This window comes from Pleurodeles waltl, chromosome 1_1 (genome assembly GCF_031143425.1).
Source record: "Pleurodeles waltl isolate 20211129_DDA chromosome 1_1, aPleWal1.hap1.20221129, whole genome shotgun sequence".
Classification (NCBI taxonomy): domain Eukaryota; kingdom Metazoa; phylum Chordata; class Amphibia; order Caudata; family Salamandridae; genus Pleurodeles; species Pleurodeles waltl.
Genome location: NC_090436.1, coordinates 919,823,922 through 919,842,996, shown reverse-complemented (window position 1 = coordinate 919,842,996; position 19,075 = coordinate 919,823,922). Strand labels below are relative to the sequence as shown.

Sequence of the window (19,075 nt, the reverse complement as noted above, 5' to 3'; positions counted from 1 at the left end):
CAAAATCTTTTCTCTTATCAAGGGAAGAGATAGGCAACGTCGGATAGCATTTATCTATTGCCATTCGATGCTGTCTGTCTGAAACTTCCATTGCATTATCTATTTCATCATCTTTGAATTGCTGAGCAGCCTGTATAATCGTCATTCCCTGTGTTTTCCTATCTCGTTTCGCTTGTTTAATTTCTCTCTGTTTGGCTTCCTTACGCCAAAGGCGAAAAGAGTCAAACATTGCCGGCCGGGCTTTTCTTTTAAATAACGTTGCTTCTAAATTATCTAGCACATCAGTTTCGAAACTTCCATTTTCTGGCCATTTTAAAACACCATCTTTCTTTGTATATCGGGTCCATGTCTTATTAAAGGCAATAGGACCAACACCATGTTTAGAATAGAGCTCATATGTGGGAGTTCCAACCGAAGGAATCGGACAGGAGTCCTCAAGCTGGGAGTCCCTATTACAACCAAAGCAACAAAGTTTTCCAAACTTAGTCAGACCAGACATCTCACGATTTTTACTGGCTGTTCACAAACATCAAGGGGGTAAAACTTTCAGTTTACACAGCACAAATGCACTTACCCCTCGGCTTTGGCCACTGCAATGGCCAAATCTAAGGACCTAAGGACAAAACAAAGACCAAAATTTGTGGGCGCGACCCACCAAATACTTAACTAAGGATGTCTTCTTACACCAACAGAGGCCCGTCTATCATCTCGCTTTACCATACATCATCAAAGAAAGGGCCAAGGCAGGGCGGCAGTCAGGGCAGCAGTCGTCAGTAGCCGTCAGGAAGGAGTAACCGCGCTGAAAAAGACCTTCGGACCACTTCGACATACAGGGGTCGCTTGACGTGGCTCGCGATTCCTCCAGAATTTTCTTGCGGGGTTCCTCACGACCTTCAGGCAGAACCGGTACCGCTGAAGCCGCCCCACGTTGGGCGCCAGTTGAAGAACCAGAACCTTATGGGCCTGGCGGCGCAGGGTAAGCCTGAAATCTCCTTGGATTCACCTGCCTCAACTAACAGAGACACGGGACACTCTGTCAGGCGTAAAAGATCAGATTTTATTAGCTGCAGCTAGTACAGTTGTCCAAGAAGTACACAAGGTATGTTCTCAGGAGACTGCCACTTTACTTTGTGGCGCACAATCTTATATACCGTATAAAAACATTCATTAACTACATACACTCCCAGAACACATAGAAAGGAGCCAGTAAGAATGATGTAAAGATAGAACAGAGTCAATAGAAATGTCGGAAAACAAGACAGAACAAAGTATCAAGTGACTTAAGGCTGCCTCCCCTCCAGCTGTGTTTGTCACCCCTCCCTTGAACTAATTCATTAACCGATCCACAACGAAGTTGCATGTGGTGCGATAAGTTTGTGTGCGTTTGGAGGACAGTTGTGAAATGAGAGAATACTAGCAAAGGACAGCGAAGGCCAGACGATAAGATAAGATCGGCGGAGAATAGTGTGAGCCTACAGATAGTTGAAACAAGGATTAGAAAACCAGACAGGGATTAGTGTACTCGGTCAGACCTTAATACCAGTCTTGTAAAGATAGAGGCAGAAGACTGTTTTGAACACCATGTTGCAGAATAAGCAGAAAAGGCAGAATGGACTTCGTTCGCTGTGCTGCCTGAGTGAAGGCAACATAAAATGGCGGCGGGCCACAAAATGACGGGTCGATACGATCGTATTAAAAATCGAATTTCCTCAATGGGATATCCGTCACATTTGTGACAAAGTAACCCCCGCCAAACTCTAAATCAGACCCTTAGTTTTACAATAATTGGTAGTCAGTTAATTAAAGTTAAATTAGATGTAATGTAAAAATAAAATATTTAACAGTGTTCAGGTATATGATCAGAATAAGGGCGAGGTGTTTTCGATCCATTAATTTAACATAAGTGAATGCATTTATGTTAAAAATATTTAAATACTTTGTGGACGAGTGATACGTTATAAAGTAGGCAATTATACAAATGTATTTTCTTGTAATTAACAGGAAAAGATAGAATATAAGTCAAGGCATGTTTTGGGTTAGCAAGAGATTTATGCTAAAGTGTAAATAATTAATTTAATGTAATTTAATTAATGATAAAATATACAGCTATTATTTGTATGTGACAGGGTTACGGATAGGCATTAGCGGCAAAGAAAAGACTGTATCAAAGAGATGACATTGAGACAATGGCAATTTCAATATTAACTACAGGATGACGAGGTATTCGTAATGATAGAAGAGTGAAGGGCAAGGGCATTTATGTTTTTTATTTATAGAACCATAGTAATCCCATATCAACTGCTGGTAACCACTCACATGATGCTAAAATGTAATCACAAAGAACACTGGTGATTTTACTGGCTGGATATTACACATCACAACTGACAAAATTGTGGATCAGCAGTGTACACAGGTCTTGATTATTAAATATATTCTGAAAGGACATCAATGTTTCGAAGAACTAAAGTCCGGTGGCACTATGCCCCAACGCCACCTTGTAAATACAACCCCTTCACACGCAGACCTTTGCGTGGAAGGGGCGTGCAATGGGTGTTGCTGTGGGCGTGCCACAGCTACACCATTCATTTTGACGCTGCCTCTGATTTACGAGTTCTCATAAACCGGACGCAGTGCCAAAATCTAACACCACCCCAGGGGTGGCATTAGCAAGGGGCTACAAGAGGAATACTTTTATTCCTTCTTGTTTTCTGGGTTTTCCATGTGTGCTGCATTCTGCAGCATACATGAATAAAGCAAAGTGCCAGACATGATTGCTTATGTGTGGGAAGGTGCCCCTTCCTGCACATAAACAATCATTTGAAAATGACGCTTTGGCACTTCTATGTGTGCTGCAGTGTCACATCACCATTAGTGATTGTTTATGTGCAGGAAGGGACATCTTACTGCACATAAACAATCACACCCCTCAACACGATGGTGCAAGGATGCCTGTGTTAGTGCTGGCAGCTAAATTTAGCACAGAGGACAGCACCGGTGCACCATATTCAATTAAATACGGCACAACCCTGCATTGTGAAAATGACGGAGCGCTGCACTGCCAATTTTGGCACAACGTCGCGCTCCGTCATTTTCCTATAAATATGGGCCTTAATGAGTCAAAGGCCTGTGCCAAGTACTTTCTTGGAGTGGAGATGTGTAAGGAGTGTAAGGCCTGGTACTGTACATCTGTGCATGTTGGAAAATCTGATATCCAAATCCCCCAGACCATATCCGGGGTCGCAGGGCCTGGGTGGCATATGGTCAAAATCAATCAGTGAAGTTACTGATAATGTCCTTTGTGATTTCATCTGGAACATCATGTGTAAGGTCATGAGCAGTGCTTTGGGTAATATGTGTTTGCAGCAAACCTGGTGAATTTCAGAGTTTTAAAGTTTTGATTCATAACCACAAAATGTATCTATATCTGATGTATTTAAGGGTCTATTGTGAAGGCTCACCACTCTAGGTCAGGCAAGGCTTATTATTGTTAGAGCCTAAATGGTACATATACTTAAATTGTATTGGTGGTATTAGATTAATTTCTATGTCAGTACATAAGACAACATTCAAAGGTACTTATGTTTTGAATATATTGTTTGGTGAAACATTCTATAGGATGTTGCTCAAAATCATCTTTAAATCTAATAAGATATAGACGATGTGCATGCATGAGCCAAGACTGCAAAATACAGAAATCTGAACAACATTCCTTTCTCTCTTACAGAAAACTCTGTTCAGAAGCGTACACAGAGGTAAGCATTCTGATGTTATCATTTTAGTTTTTTTAGTTAAGTTAATCTGTACTGATTTGTATAAACACAAAAAGAAAGGTTGTTGATTCACACTTGTAATAAAACTAAAATGCGGTACTCCACCTACACATCATATTCCTTTTGCTAAATTTTATTCATCTCTGTGGTTACACAAGTCCAACACTTGACTGTTGTATTATGAGCACCCACTTCATTTGTGTCTAATATGTTGTTAGATATGAATGCATTTCAATATCTGTTGATAAACTAGGTGAGCAACCATGGTGCAATAATATATGATAACGTTAACGTGAATTGCCTTTCTAGCTATACATCACCTTATATTTCCTATATGCCAAAGGTCTTTAAGAGTATCACTGGCTGTTGGATTAGTCTCCATCTACAGATGTTTTCTTAGTATGAGACACCAAATATTAATGATGATAGGTAAAAGTAGAGTGGAGACGACTATTCAAATAATCATTTCAAAATGGTTTAGCCACAAAATAGATTAATAGTTACTTTGGCTGTCCTCTTACTGGTTTACTCCTGGCACACCACAGAAGAGCCAGCGACAGCATTATTCAGCAAGCTGGGAAGATTTATTATTATTGGCACTACTTCAGGATATATAAAATGCCATCAACACACAGGGGTAGAAGACATCACCTAAAGCCTCGACAGTGTGGTGACGCAGATCTGCATGTATTTTCTGACAATGGGTAGTTACACAAAAAGCTTAGCTTTCTGTAATTTAAAAAAAATGAGGGGCAGCATCAGTTCCTGCTGTTACAAGGGGCCACGAGGGCCCGCGAAGGTCAGCGTGGTGACTGGTGTTGCTCGGTACGTACCAATGGTCCTCTTCTGTGAGTCCCTCTCCCCAAGCATGTTCCTTCTTCGAAGGCCCTGCCTCACACTTCTGCCTTTGTCTATCCCGCCTACCTACACCGTACCCACTCTCTCACTCCAAAGAATGACCTTGCACTGTCTCCAGCTGCTAACACTTCCGACACAGATCCGTGATCATGACCACATCATGAAAAGGAATGTCCCCTTCTAGGACATTCTGGAGCAGGAAAAGGTCATGGAGAGGTTGGGCAGGAGTTTATTGAATTGTCTGGTAAAATCGAAAAATTACGACTACTGACAAGAGACTGAACCGTTAAGATTTTACTTTGATTTGCAAACAGGATTAAACGTTTTCGAATCCTTACATCACGGATGTGTGTGGAAATGTGTCAGACTCCCTGCACTTGCCAGACAAATGTATACAAGTTAAATTCTCATCTTTTTACAATTGTCTGTGCCCTCTCACTGCAAGCCTTCAGTACAAACCTAGTATATTGGACACAGTGGCGTAACATAGGCCAGGGGCCCCCCTCAGCACAGTACACTATGTACAGACGGGAGGCCCCTGACTGCTTCTAGGGAGAAGGGGCTCCCTTACAGGTATTTTGCCAGGGGCCCCTTCAGTTTCGTTAGGCCACTGGTTAGACAGAGATAGAAAGAGCAAATCTCGTTGCCTGGTGTATGCCCCCCCCAACTGTTGTTATATGCAGTGTGCAAGCCATTGCAGGTGATGTATTTTTGCTGTGGGGAATGTCAGCCAGTGGGAATAGCACAGACTTGCACTCCTCACTGCCAACAAATATGACACGCCTAATGTTTATTGGATAAAATATGATGAGAGCATTAGGTCACTCTAGTCCTGAAACACATATGGATCCTGAGCACTGGGCCACAGCATATCTGAAGAGCAAGGACCATAAGGGTGAGGGCGACATCAAAACGAGAGGACAATACGAGAGTTTACAGAAAATGAAGAATGGGAGAAGACAAGCTCCACTAATTTTAGACAAGTAAGCAACAGAGAGGCCCATAACACAATAAAATAGAGTTAAGGCACATATATGTGTCCAAGTTATCTGTTATTCAAGGCTCCTGTACTTTGGAAGACATTTTAATAAAGAATTGCGGAACAAGAGCTTCTGTAAGCCGCTAGCAGCACCGTCATTGCTAAACTGGATAATAACTATTCCTCTTTTATTGTTTTAATATATTCTGTTGGTCATACACTTGCTGGGGAAAATTTCTCCTCAGCAGTTTCACCTGATAAACACTAACACCTCATTTTTTGCTTAGAAAAAAATGATCATTCAGTTTCAACAGAAGCACGGTGTGTGTTAACTCTCTGCAAGTAAACTGACATCCCTGAACACAACTGTTGCAACAATGTAACAAGTTCTATAAATATAATATTACCACAAGGGCCTTAGTATAAACAATACAGTCATATAATTTCACACATAGGTTTCCTACCTCAAATAGATGCAAATGAATGCATATTTACAATTGCTTGCTATTCACAAATGTTTTCCAAGTTATGCCTAGAAACCTATTGCAGCTTCTTGGCATTAACCATGAAAGGTTGTTTAAATTACTTTTTCTCAATGGGAAAATGTTTCCTTTACATTCCTACCCATTTTGCTGGGGATTACCCTCCCACCCTGGAATTGACATGAGTAAGCCTGTGAAGGTCTCACAGATGGAATAGCGTGACCATGACTAATTTGACCGCAAAAGCAAGACTTCAAACTGAATCAAGTTTCAAATCTTTATTACAACTACAAAGTCAATGTAACGTATGTGGTGAGCAAAACTAAGTTATAAGCATATATGAAAACCAGAGGCTGACCAAATCATTTAAAGAGAATAAGCCTACCGCACATCAATACTGTTAAACACTCCAAGAGGATAACACAAGTTAATAGAACTATAATATGCATATCCAAACCAGATTTGAAATCAGATGATGGTGACATCAGTAAATCATCAAAAAATTATTAATAACAATCAGTTTTCAGGGCCGGGCCATCCTTATCCCTATTATGAATTTGGACTTGCATGTGTGGGGATGGACTAATACATGTGGGCAAAACAAAAGAGGAGACAAAAATAATTTGGAATAATCATCTAGCTAGGGTTACTCAACATAAAAAAACACTGGTATGATCACCTAAGCTGAAAAGGAAACAAGAAACCACATTGCGATTATATACCTCTCCTCATGGGACAGCAGAAAGGAAAGATTTTTTGGCCCAGATAGCTCACAGCTTCTCAGCATCAGTAGACAGCAGCATCAGAAGCAGTGCAGAACACAAGCTGCACAAAGGGCAGGTCAGCAGTTCAGAATTTATTGAGCACATTAGTACTGAACAACATAAGTAAATGAAATATTAGGAAAGATTACTTTTAATTCTTCAGAAGACATTTAAGGATCATAGGGATTCAGGAGAGAGAGAGGGAGAGCAGCACCACATCAAGGGGTCATCAGCTAGACTCGACTGACTAAAAGTCTCAAAAGTCTCTCCCTAACTAATAATGTCCACAGGTTTCTGATTAGTCCTCCACGTGGGCTCATCTTGAGCAAAATAATCAATATCCATTGGAAAAACATTGACGACATCGAGTTTCTCAGGGAGTGTGTGAAGTCATCTTGATGAATCCATACAGTTCCACCAAAATATAACACTTGTTCATCAATTGAAACTTAGCGATTCTTTCCCAGGTTGCACAGAAAGATTCTAACAGCTATCATGTGAATTTAATGAAATGCTTCCTGTTTTGTTCAGGAGCTAGAACAAATACTGTGGCATTTGTTAATAGTTAAAACATGTTCTCTGTCTTTAATACAATAGGACATTCACAAACACATCAGCAACCTAGGAATTAGTTCAGGTCAAAGGGAACAGAATGAATTAGCACTTTTCCTGTTCTGCTGCCAAATGACTCTTCAGACCTAGTCTAGTTAAGGAAACCTATATGTATTAATGCAATTAATACATATAAATCATATTGCACACCTTACAATTTGAATCAAATATGATAAGCAAATTATTTAATTGAAATCATTATTTGTGTCTGACATTGGAAACAGTTTACACTTGCATTTCTTTTTCTACACACACATGTAACTCTTGTAAAAAAATAATTTAAATCAATATAAGTACGATTAATTCATGTTTGTTTAATATTCATAATATATCGTTCATCTCTACTATTTTCTAAAAATAATACTTTTAGTATTAATTCATGTCAGTAGTTCACTCGAATATAAATACTCACTATCTTTCATGGCAAAATGCAATGTCAAAAAGAAATGGAAGTCACAATGTCCGCTATGTTTCAAACGTGCACATTTATACATATCATGTTAACTTCTCTGTTATGCATCTAAATGAAGGTTTATAAGTCGCCATATGCTAACTTCTATGCCACTAATGTATTAGTTAAATTTGATCTCTGTAAATAGTCAACAAGTGCCTCCTTGCCATTGATTAATTGGAGATGGCCAATCATCTTAAACTGCATTCCACAAAGCTATGATTATGTATTATGGACAAAAGAACTGCCAACAACACACATTTATATGACCCAAAGAATTGGAGGTCCCACCAGTAATACCGTGTAAGGTTGGAAAGTTTGGAGTGACCATGAATTCGCACCTATCCCTGACATTGTATGTTAATTACATTATTAAAACTACTTTCTACAGAAAGCGTACACTGAAGTGCATTCTACCTTACTTCAGGGATCACCTGAAACTACAGGAAATTCTCACCCTCATAGTACAAATAATCAACTACTCCAACAGTCTGTACCTCAGCACTCTTGCTCGACTCCACAAAAACTACAAGGAATTCAAAACACCACAGCAGGATTACTTCTTCACATACCCTTCTAGGGAACACATTAATTCAATGCTTCAAGAGTTACTCTTGCAACTTGTAGCATGACACTCAGCTTTTAAGGCACTTTGCATGGGCCGCAAAGCACTACATGGAAAAGGCTCACAGTATATTCAATTGATGTTTCAAGGATATGTTAAAAGAGGACACTGCACTCAAGATTAGCCTATGGGCTGGTGGTCCCTGCCTATTCAACAAAGTCCATTGGACGATCCTTGATCTCCAAACATAGGAATGATCTCGGCAAAACACTAACCCAAAAAACAGCAATAATGGCCAAAGTCCTGAAACCAACTTGTGACACTATATTGACTGATTGTTATAAATTCAGATTATACACCATTGACACACTTCTGAACAATCAACTAAAACTCGGTGCAGATGAGAAAACTGACCAATTTAATCTGCAAAAGGAATCACCATCTTTCACATTAGACTGTACTCAGTATAAGCTAGACAACTCCCTTACAACTTGGAATCTCTAATAAAACATTTACACTGATCCAGAACTGGTATTGGGCAGGTTACTGCATAATAAAGCTTAATTAGTGTTGGACCTGGCTTTTTGACAGGATCATCCCCAAACTTTTTGCCACCTTCCTTCTATTGTTTCTGACCTGTTCTTGTTGACTTTTGAACTCTGGGCACTTTACCACTGCTAACCAGTGCTAAAGTGCATATGCTCTCTGTGTAAATTGTACTGTTGATTGGTTTATCCATGATTGGCTATTTAATTTACTTGTAAGTCCCTAGTAGAGTGCACTATATGTGCCTAGGGCCTGTAGATTAAATGCTACTAGTGGGCCTGCAGCACTGGTTGTGCCACCCACTTCAGTAGCCCCTTAACCTTGTCTCAGGCCTGCCATTGCAAGGCCTGTGTGTGCAGTTTCACTGCCACTTCGACTTGGCATTTAAAAGTACTTGCCAAGCCTAAAACTCCCCTTTTTCTACATATAAGTCACCCCTAATGTGTGCCCTAGGTAACCCCTAGAGCAAGGTGCTGTGTGGGTAAAAGCCACGACATGTACCTGTGTAGTCTATATGTCCTGGTAGTGTAAAACTCCTAAATTCGTTTTTACACTACTGTGAGGCCTGCTCCCTTCATAGGCTAAAATTGGGGCTGCCCTCATACATTGTTGAAGTGGTAGCTGCTGATCTGAAAGGAGTAAGAAGGTCATATTTAGTATGGCCAGAATGGTAATACAAAATCCTGCTGACTGGTGAAGTTGGATTTAATATTACTATTCTAGAAATGCCACTTTTAGAAAGTGAGCATGTCTTTGCACTTAAATCTTTCTGTGCCTTACAATCCACGTCTGGCTGGCTTTAGTTGACAGCTCCTTGTGCATTCACTCAGACACACCCCAAACACAGGGTACTCAGCCTCACTTGCATACATCTGCATTTTGAATGGGTCTTCCAGGGCTGGGAGGGTGGAGGGCCTGCCCTCACACAAAGGACTGCCACACCCCCTACTGGGACCCTGGCAGACAGGATTGACCTGAAAGGGGACCTGGTGCATTTCTTAGCCACTCTTTGAAGTCACCCCCACTTCAAAGGCACAATTTAGTATAAAACAGGGCCTCTGCCCTACCTCATCAGACACTTGCTGGAGAAGAAACCTGAACCAGAACCTGCATCCTGCCAAGAAGAACTGCCTGGCTGCCTAGAGGACTCACCTGACTGCTTTCTACAAAGGACTGCTGCCTTGCTGTTGCCCTGCTGCCTTGCTGAACTCTTGTCTTGCTGCTTAAGTGCTCTCCAAGGGCTTGGATAGAGCTTGTCTCCTGTTCCCTGAAGTCTCAGGACCAAAAAGACTTCTCTTTTTCATTTGGACTCCTTGTGCGCCGAAAAATTCTACGCACCGCTTGCTCCGCAGTGAAAAATTCATGCACGCTGATCTGGAAAGACGCCGCTCGACGCGGCGCCTGCGGTGCGACCGGAACTTCGACGCACGGCCTCGTCTGGACAACGCCGCCCGATTCCAGAAAGGAAGTCGACGCGACGCCTGCCGTGAGGGAGAAGATTCCTTGCACACCCCACCGGAACGAGGCGCAGCCGGAAAACAAGCCTAGGATTCCACGCACAGACCCCGGGACATCTGGTAATCCCGCAAACCAGAGAAAGGAGACTGTCCGCGCGCCGGAAAATGACACACGACTTCCCCGCGTGAAAAATAACGACGCACACACCATTTTTCCACGTATCTCTTCCTCTGCGGCCCTTTGCGGAGATTTTCTACTTTAAACCAGGTACTTTGTGCTTGAAAGAGACTTTGTTTGCTTTTTAAAGACTTAAGACACTTTGGGGGTTATTCCAACTTTGGAGGAGGTGGTAATCCGTCCCAAATGTGACGGATTTACCACCAGCCGTATTACGAGTTCCATAGGATATTATGGACTCGTAATACGGCTGGTGGTATATCCGTCACTTTACCGTCAGTTTTGGGACGGATTACCACTTCCTCCAAAGTTGGAATAACCCCCTTTATATCACTTTTCAGTGATATCTCTACAATTTCATATTGCATCTTTGATCGTTTTGACCTGCAATTATCCAGATAAATATTATATATTTTTCTAAACACTGTGTGGTGTATTTTTGTGGTGCTATATTGTGTTATTGTATGATTTATTGCACAAATACTTTACACATTGCCTTCTAAGTTAAGCCTTACTGCTCGTGCCAAGCTACCAGAGGCTGGGCACAGGATAATTTGGATTGTGTGTGACTTACCCTGACTAGAGTGAGGGTTCTTGCTTGGACAGAGGGTAGCCTGACTGCCAACCAAAAACCCCATTTCTAACAATTAGCAACTCTGTACCAGGATTCGTGTAAGTAACCTAATATTAAATAGGTTTGTTGCCACACAAATATGGCACCCTGGAGCTTTCTAAGACAGTTCATCCTTGCAGGTCCTGGCCTTAACATCGTCCTCTCTCAATCCTACACATCTCATACTCACACAAAAGGATGACTGTAATGGGGGTTCATTCTGGAAAAACCTACTTTTTTTTTCTCCCTCCCTTTCTATATGTTCCTGTTTTCTTCTGCACCAGAATGAAAAGACTCTTTAAAGTTATCATCACAATGGCTACCGTTCGCAAGGATTTCTACCAAAAGGGTTAAAGGAAAGATCAAAGCAATCAGTCCATGTCCTCTCAAATCTGTTCCACAATTGAAAAGGAGTTTGAAAGGCTGTATAATTGGCCAGATTAGATCCTAAGGGTAATCCAGAGTTTCAGAAGGAGCCTGTTGAGCATTGCACCATCCACCCAACTTGAGGATGAACTGATGACAAAGCATTCCACCTTGATGGGTGAAGGTGTATGTGTCCTGTATATTCTTAGGAATGAACATGGCTGGCTCTGAGTTCTTTCAAATTATTTTCCCTTGTGGAACACCACAATACTTTGTTGTAATTCAGTTAGCAAAGCATGTACCTTAAGTGAAAACATAGAAACAAATTGGGACTTACAAAGTAAACCATAACTATCACACCACCTTGTAACTGACACAGCTCTTCCTGTGTGAGAATATGAGAGTCCTCTGTACTGCTCTACGCTCAAGACAAAATGTGACTTATTTATTATGCTTCATTTTGTGCAATTCTTATTCTTGATTGTGTAGTAACAGGTACAACACTAGAGGCAATGGCTTTGTTTGTTCAGGGACATTATCTTATTATTGTTATGGTTTATCCCTGCAAAGTAAGATATTCTATATCGAGGCAGACTATTACATTTCAAAGTATCAATCCATCAATCAAACATGATTTATAGAGAACAGCTAATCACCCGCAAAAGTATCCAGGTGCTGAGAATATATCTGCTAAGGGGTTCAGTTGAATAGCTAGGTCTTGAGTCCTTTTCTGAATTCCAGATGAGAGGATGATTTCATCAAAAGGTAGAAAGGCTGGCGAAGGAGCATCCTCCACTGTTGCTTCGGCAGATGTGGCGGTTCTGTGCGAGGTAGAAGGAAGTAGAGTGCAGGTGTCTGGAGGGTTGGTGGAATTTCAAGTGGTGGTTGATGTATGCTGGTCCTTGATTGTGAAGGGCCTTTAAGGTGTGGATCAGCATCTTAATTTGATATCTCTTCTGAATGGGGAGCAGGTGGAGCTCCTTGAGGTGTGGGGGTGTTGTGCGTCGGTTTGGGGAGGTTGAGAATCAGTCTGACCGTCGAATTCTGTATGGTCTATAGTCTCTTCAAGAGGTGCATGGTGTTTCCTAGGTAGGTGTGTTTGCCATAGTCAAGCTGGTTGGTGACTAAGGCTTGAGTGACGGTTCAAATGCTGTTGACTGAGAGCCATTGGAACATCTTATGGAGCATGCAAAGAGTGAGGAAGCAAGCAAAAGAGACTGCGTTTACCTGTTTTTTCATAGCTTGTGGTCCAGGATGATGCCAAGGTTGAGAGCGTGGTCTGTCAGAGTGGGTGCTGGTCATAGTTCTGTAGGCCATAATAGTTGTTCCACTGGGAGATGTTGTTCCCGGAGATCAGCACTTCTAGTTTGCCTGTGTTGAGTTTTAGTCAGTTGTTATACATCCAGTCGGCGATTGATGTTATGCTCTTGCAGAAGTTGGCCTTCATAGAGAAGGGTTCCTCTTATAGTGAGAGGGTGAGCTGGGTATTATCTGCAGAGAATATAATGTTCATTCTGTGGGTTCTGATGATGTTGGCCAAGGGGTCATGTAGATGTTCAACAGTGTAGGGCTGAGGGATGCTGCAGATGATATCCTTGGGTTCCAACATGAAAGGTGGTAGATAGACTCTCTGGGTTCTTCTAGTGAGAAAGGATGTTATCCATTTGAGGGCGACTCCTTGGATTCCAATGTGATGAAGCCTCTTGATAAGGGTGTGATGTGATACAGTGTTGAATGCTGCTGAGAGGTTGAGGAGGACCACCATTTCTTCACAGCCGAGGACGGGTATTGATGTAGTCAGTAGCAGCAATCAGGACAGTTTTGGTGCTGTGGTTGGTGCGGAACCTGGTCCAGAAGATTGTTGGCCTCCAGGTGTTCTGTGAGTTGGAGGTTAATGGCCTTTTCGAGGACTTTGGAGGGAAAGGGGAACAAAGAGATGGGATGGTAGTTCTTGAGTTCGGTGGAAGGTTTCTTGAGGAGGAATTTAACCTCTGCGTGTTTCCATACTTTAGGGAATGTGGCCATGGTTATGAATGTATTGAAGATGGTGGTGGGATCACTGCAGATCATTTTGCTTCAGAGGTTGAAAATGTGGTGGGGACAGGGGTCCATGGGTGCTCCTGAGTGGACTGAGTTCATGATGGTTGTGGTGTTTTGTATGGTGAGCTGGTCCCAGGCAGTGAGCAGGTTGTCAGAGATGGCATCTAGGCTTGCATCCATAGAAGTGAGGAGGCTGATAGCGTCGGTGGCAGTGGGTTCTACAATTTTATAGATGGTGGTGATTATGTTTTCGGTATCTGAGGGGTTGGATAACTCTCTGATAACTTTGAACATGTGGTTAGCTTTGATGTGGATGGCCAGGTTGCTTATCTACATCTCTTTCTGTAGTTGGTGGTATTGGTTGAGGGAGGACTTGCTCAGTCTTTCTACTTACTTGCAGTTGCGTTTCCCAACTTTGAGGGGCTTGACGGAGGTGACTCTGCCGGCACAATCAGCCATCCAGGCAGAGAAGTTCTTAACTGCCTGTTCTAGGTTGGTCGCAGGGTCAGGGTGGGAGGTTTTGAGGGCATTGGTCCATTGGCTCTCTGATACTTTGTTCCAGCTGCAGTGTGAGGTGCTGGGGGGCTTGGTGGCACTGCTTGAAGTGGACGATAGTGTGGTCTGTCCAGGTGAGCTGGGTGACATGGCTGTACTTCACTCTGTTGCTGCCCTTTAAGATGGGATCATGCATGTGTCCTTCATAGTATGTGGGATCGGTAATTAGTTGGGTGAGGTTGATGTTGTTCATGCTTCCAAGGAGGCTGGCGGTTTTGGCGTTGTTGAGGTAGTTGAGGTGAAAATTGAGGTCTCTGAGGAAGATGTAGTGTTTGGAGTAGATGGCAAGTGGGGCGATGAAGTCATACATGGTGTTGCAGAAACTGGGGCACTGTCCTAGAGTCTGTAGGCGAGGGTGCCTCTGATGGTGATTTTGCTGTTGATTTGGACTTGGAAATTGAGGTGTTCCATGATCGGAGTGGTGAAGTCTGTGGTGGTGGTGCAGTGGATGGTTTCTTTGTGGATGATGGCTATTCCACCTCCATGTTTGTTGATGCAGTCCGAGTGTGCTATCTTGTAGCCATCTGGATTTGCTGAGGTGATGTCAGAGTGAATGCTGGTTTGAGCCAAGTCTCGGTGAGGAAGACATCATAGGGGTGAGGGAGGTGATGGTGTCCCAGATCTCTGTAGCGTGCTGACAGAGTGATTGTGCATTGAGCAAGAGGCAGTGGAGTTGATCCACAGCAGTCATGTTTGGCATGGTCGGCGTAGTGATGGTCATTGTGCGTGCGTGTGCCCCTGTGTTGCAGGAGAATTGGTATGTGGTGGTAGAACCAGGGATCCTGGTGCTGGATGTGGTCCATGCATGGATGGCCACAGATGTGCTTGCCTTTGGTAAATCTTTAGCATGCTGGTGGCTCGCACCCGCTGTGCATTTCTGCTGCACGGTTCCACTGTGACCTTCATTAAGTGGGTCCTAGGAGGAGGGAGTGGTGCTGGGAGGTGGTGGGTGTAACCTGCAATGGAGGAAAGTGGGAGGGAGATGTGGCGGGACAAGTGGCAGGAAAAATGGCAGGCAATTGAGCGGGCCGAGAAACAACAGAAAGTAACAGAGGCAGTCCAAAACTAGACAAGTTGAACAAGATTAAACAAAGAAGAGTTATCCAAGATTGAGCACAATAACACAATAGCAAAGTGAACAACTCAGGAACCAGGGAGGCAGCGAAGCAGCAAGGGCGGAGCTGTCACAAGGTATCTGAATAAGATAAACAGTGAAGCACAGCAGGAATCTTCAGATAATTACCATTACGGATTGCAGAGAAGTTGTGATAACAGATTTCATGAACTAGGTTATAAAGAGTATTGCTCAGTAGTCAATGGACTTTCGAATCCAATGGGTCAGTGCATTTATTGGACGACAAGAAACTGGCCAAAGTGTATTTTTTGGGATCCAGAAGTCAGAAATAAAGATTCAAGTTGGATTTTCAGCAAATTTATTATTTAAGAGGCAATACTCTAGACCCGTGGTACTCAAAGTACGGCCCGCGGGCCGCCAGCGGCCCCACGGACCTACCTTGGCGGCCCGCGGACACGTCGGACAAACGCCATATGATAATGGCCGCCGTACATAAACATAGAAGAGGGCCGCGGGAGCATGCGCAATAGTGGCTTCTTTGCGCATGCTCCCGCGGCCCTCCTCTATGTTTACGTATGGCGGCCATTATCTTATAGCGTTTCCATGACGTCTCCACGTCTGCCCCTATAAGAACCACCCCCCCACCACCGCTGTCACTTCAGTGCGGCTCTCGGCCGCAAACCATGTTGCAATTATGGCCCCCGAGAAAAAGTTTGTGAGTACCCATGCTCTAGACCAAAGATCAGACTTCCATGAAATAATCAATTCAGAAGGAAGTAATAGTGGTGACTGCAGTGCAAAAACAGAAAGAACCATTGATTCTTATTCACTCCATTGCACTCAGTCAAGTGAAATTAAATGAAACAAAAATAAAAGACCTTTGGGCTCCCACCATCACAACCAAGAACCTTCGTATTGCACCTCTCCAGGGATTGGACACAGACCCTGATATTTGAGGAGAAACATGCATGGAGCCCGCTAAAGCAATCTAGGAATTACTTGCCCATTTCATAACATTGACTTATATAGAAAAGTAATTGCTCATAACTGTGCATGTGGCCATCTGTCTCATTGTGCAGACACATGTCTGTTCTTTTGCAAACGCTGTTTTATGCTGTACTTAGATGCCATGTTGCATGGGCACTGCACCCTCTGGATCTATGGGATATGGTCCACAATCTATCAGTTCGTTCTTTCTGGAGGATTGGCTGGAATGGGAAATAGGAATGGCTGGAATGGGAAATATTTAATGTGTGTCCCATTTTGAAATGTGCTAGTCATTTTAGGAAGTGGAAGGATTTTCATACTTGTTTTTTAAAGGAGACAATTGATTCATCTCATGCCTCAAATATATAGTCTAAATATATAGCCATGCAAAATAAGAATTTACAATCAGATCTGAGAAATATCATAATATATTCTAATCTCTAATGGTCTGTTCCAGCTTTCCAAGAGTATTTTTCTCTGCACCAAGGGTTCAGCTATGTATCTATACAAAATTTGGATCTGGTCATCAGCAGTGTAGAAGTTTCCCATGGTTTCCATTTTGGTTGATCAACCCAGAACCTGTGGCTGCATCCACTCTTTCATCCCTTTGGCCACTGACTCTATTAGAGGTCTATTAGAGGTCTCAGGAGTACGCACCCTGAAACTATCTCCCGGCACGGAAGATGGTACTCTATCTGCTCCCTGCAATTTGCCAATGCTATGCTTCAAATAAAAAATACAGGCACTTGTCTGACACACTGACAAATAGTGACTAAAGAACTGAAATAAAAATAAAACAAATTGTGAAAAATAAGAGAATATTGCTTCTCATACTACAAGCTAGCCCTACTATAGAAATTGCTCCCTTTCAATCACCACTGTATATTCATTGCTTCTTTTAATGTGTTAAGACGTTATGTAGTCTAAATAAAGTCTTAGCATATGTGCCCTGCACTTTCTGGAAAGGGGGAGGGATTTTTACATAGGTCCTCTGTATGAAATTAGATTACTGGCTGAGGGAGCAAAACCCTACTCAAGTAGAATTCATTATTCCTGTCAGATTAAGTCACAAGCAACCCCAAATTAACCTGTGCTCAAAGCTCTGGTAGCGTGACACAAAAGCAGCCAGGCTTAACTTAAAGGCAATGTCTAAAGTGTTCATACAGCACTTCAAACAGTAATAAAGTGAAGCCATAACACAAGAAAGATCCCACACCAATTTAGAAAAACAGAGTAAAATTAATAAATTACTTGAGACCAAAACAACGCAAAACTAATCAGTGAACTGGAGATATGCACTTTTAAAGTTTTAACTGAGATTAGTGCCTAGAAGCACAAAGCACCAATTGTAATTATTTGGTTGCAGAAGACTGGAATAAAGTCACAAGTTTAGGCTGACAGCAATGGAGCGTAAGCCGGATACAAGAGCCAAGTTAGGCCCTCTGAACAAACTACCTTAAATCCCGGTTGCGGAGCATTACAAGATCAGGCATCAAGGATGCACCACATAGTGGCTGTTCCAAGGAGCTGTGGGCTGCAAAGCGGAGTCCTGCATCGTCATCAAGGTTGCCATCAACGGACACTCTTTATATCCTTGAAGTGATTTCTAGATTAGTTACGGACACCGTCAGTGATTGGCCAGACCCCTTAAGCTGCAATCAGCTCTCACAATAGCTCGCATGCTAAATGTCACCGCATTCTCCTTTTACCACGCCCTTAACTCTCTCGCATTATTAGGATTGGTTGTAAAAGTTTCCCCTTCCAGTTATCCTTGCTTTCCTCTTCCCATTCCCCTTACCCCTCCTTTCTTTTTGACACCTCACGGTTGTAGCAATGCTGTGTAAAACTATACAAGTGTGTAAACGAATTGCAAAATAACGTACAGCTATTGTATTGTTGTGTGAAGTTTGTGTTCAATAAACAGATTTAAAAAAAAAAAAAAAAAGGTTGCCATCAACGAGGTGCTTGTGCCTCTAAGTCTGGCGTTGAATATGCCTTGCGCAGCGGCAGTTCCGAAGAAGCTGCCGGGCTGCAATTGGAAGGTCTACATCACCGTCGAGTGTGCAGTTGACTAGGGGCTTGTAATGAGAAGGCCTGCATCAAGTTTGCATCATGCAGTGGTGGTTCTGAGGCAGCTGCAGGCTGCAATGTGATGTACTGCTTCCTGGATGTGTTGCGCATGGAGGTTCTGATGTGACTGGGAGTGGATGCATTGCACTGCTTTGGTTCTGCACTCAGGGCCACAGCTGGCTGGTAGAGCACCTTCAGACCCACTTCCAAAGGTCCAGAACTGGGTAGCACTACTTGGGTTGTAAGACTCACAGAAGACAGATTGCAGGTGATGGGTTCAAGGTGGTTGGAGCCTTTTCTGTATCTGTTGCTCTAATCAGGAGACCAGCAAACAAAGCCCTTGGAGTCACTCTGGTGGTCCTGGGTTCAAGGTGCAGGTCCAGTCTTTTTCACTTAGACAGCAGGGCAACAGAGTAGCAGTCTTTCTTGCAGAACAGTCCTCTGAGTCTCCCACAGGTGCAAAGGTGTACTGAAGTGTTAGATCTGAGGGTCTATTATTTATACCTTGTCCCCACTTGAAAGTAGGAGAAGATTCTGGAGGGTTCCGCCCCCAGGTCCTAGCTTCTCTAGGTTCACAAAAGACTGGTGTCAAACCCTTTGTGAGGTTGCTCAGACAGAGCCTTTTTGATGGGCAAGTGTGGTAGGTGTTAGCTATTCCCCCTCATCAAGTGAGAGATGACCCATCTTGTCAAAACCTATTCCCCTTT

General features: G+C 42.8%; 1 protein-coding gene across 2 annotated transcripts in view; it reads left to right on the top strand.

Annotated features, from left to right (window-relative positions):
• Positions 1–19,075, top strand: part of PTPRD (protein tyrosine phosphatase receptor type D) — a 3,982,777-nt gene that overhangs the window by 2,568,381 nt on the left and 1,395,321 nt on the right. For both annotated transcript variants that reach the window (XM_069230134.1, XM_069230131.1), the window contains exon 7: positions 3,725–3,752. The gene's annotated coding sequence lies outside the window, so the exon portion shown is untranslated. The remainder of the gene's footprint in view (positions 1–3,724; positions 3,753–19,075) is intronic.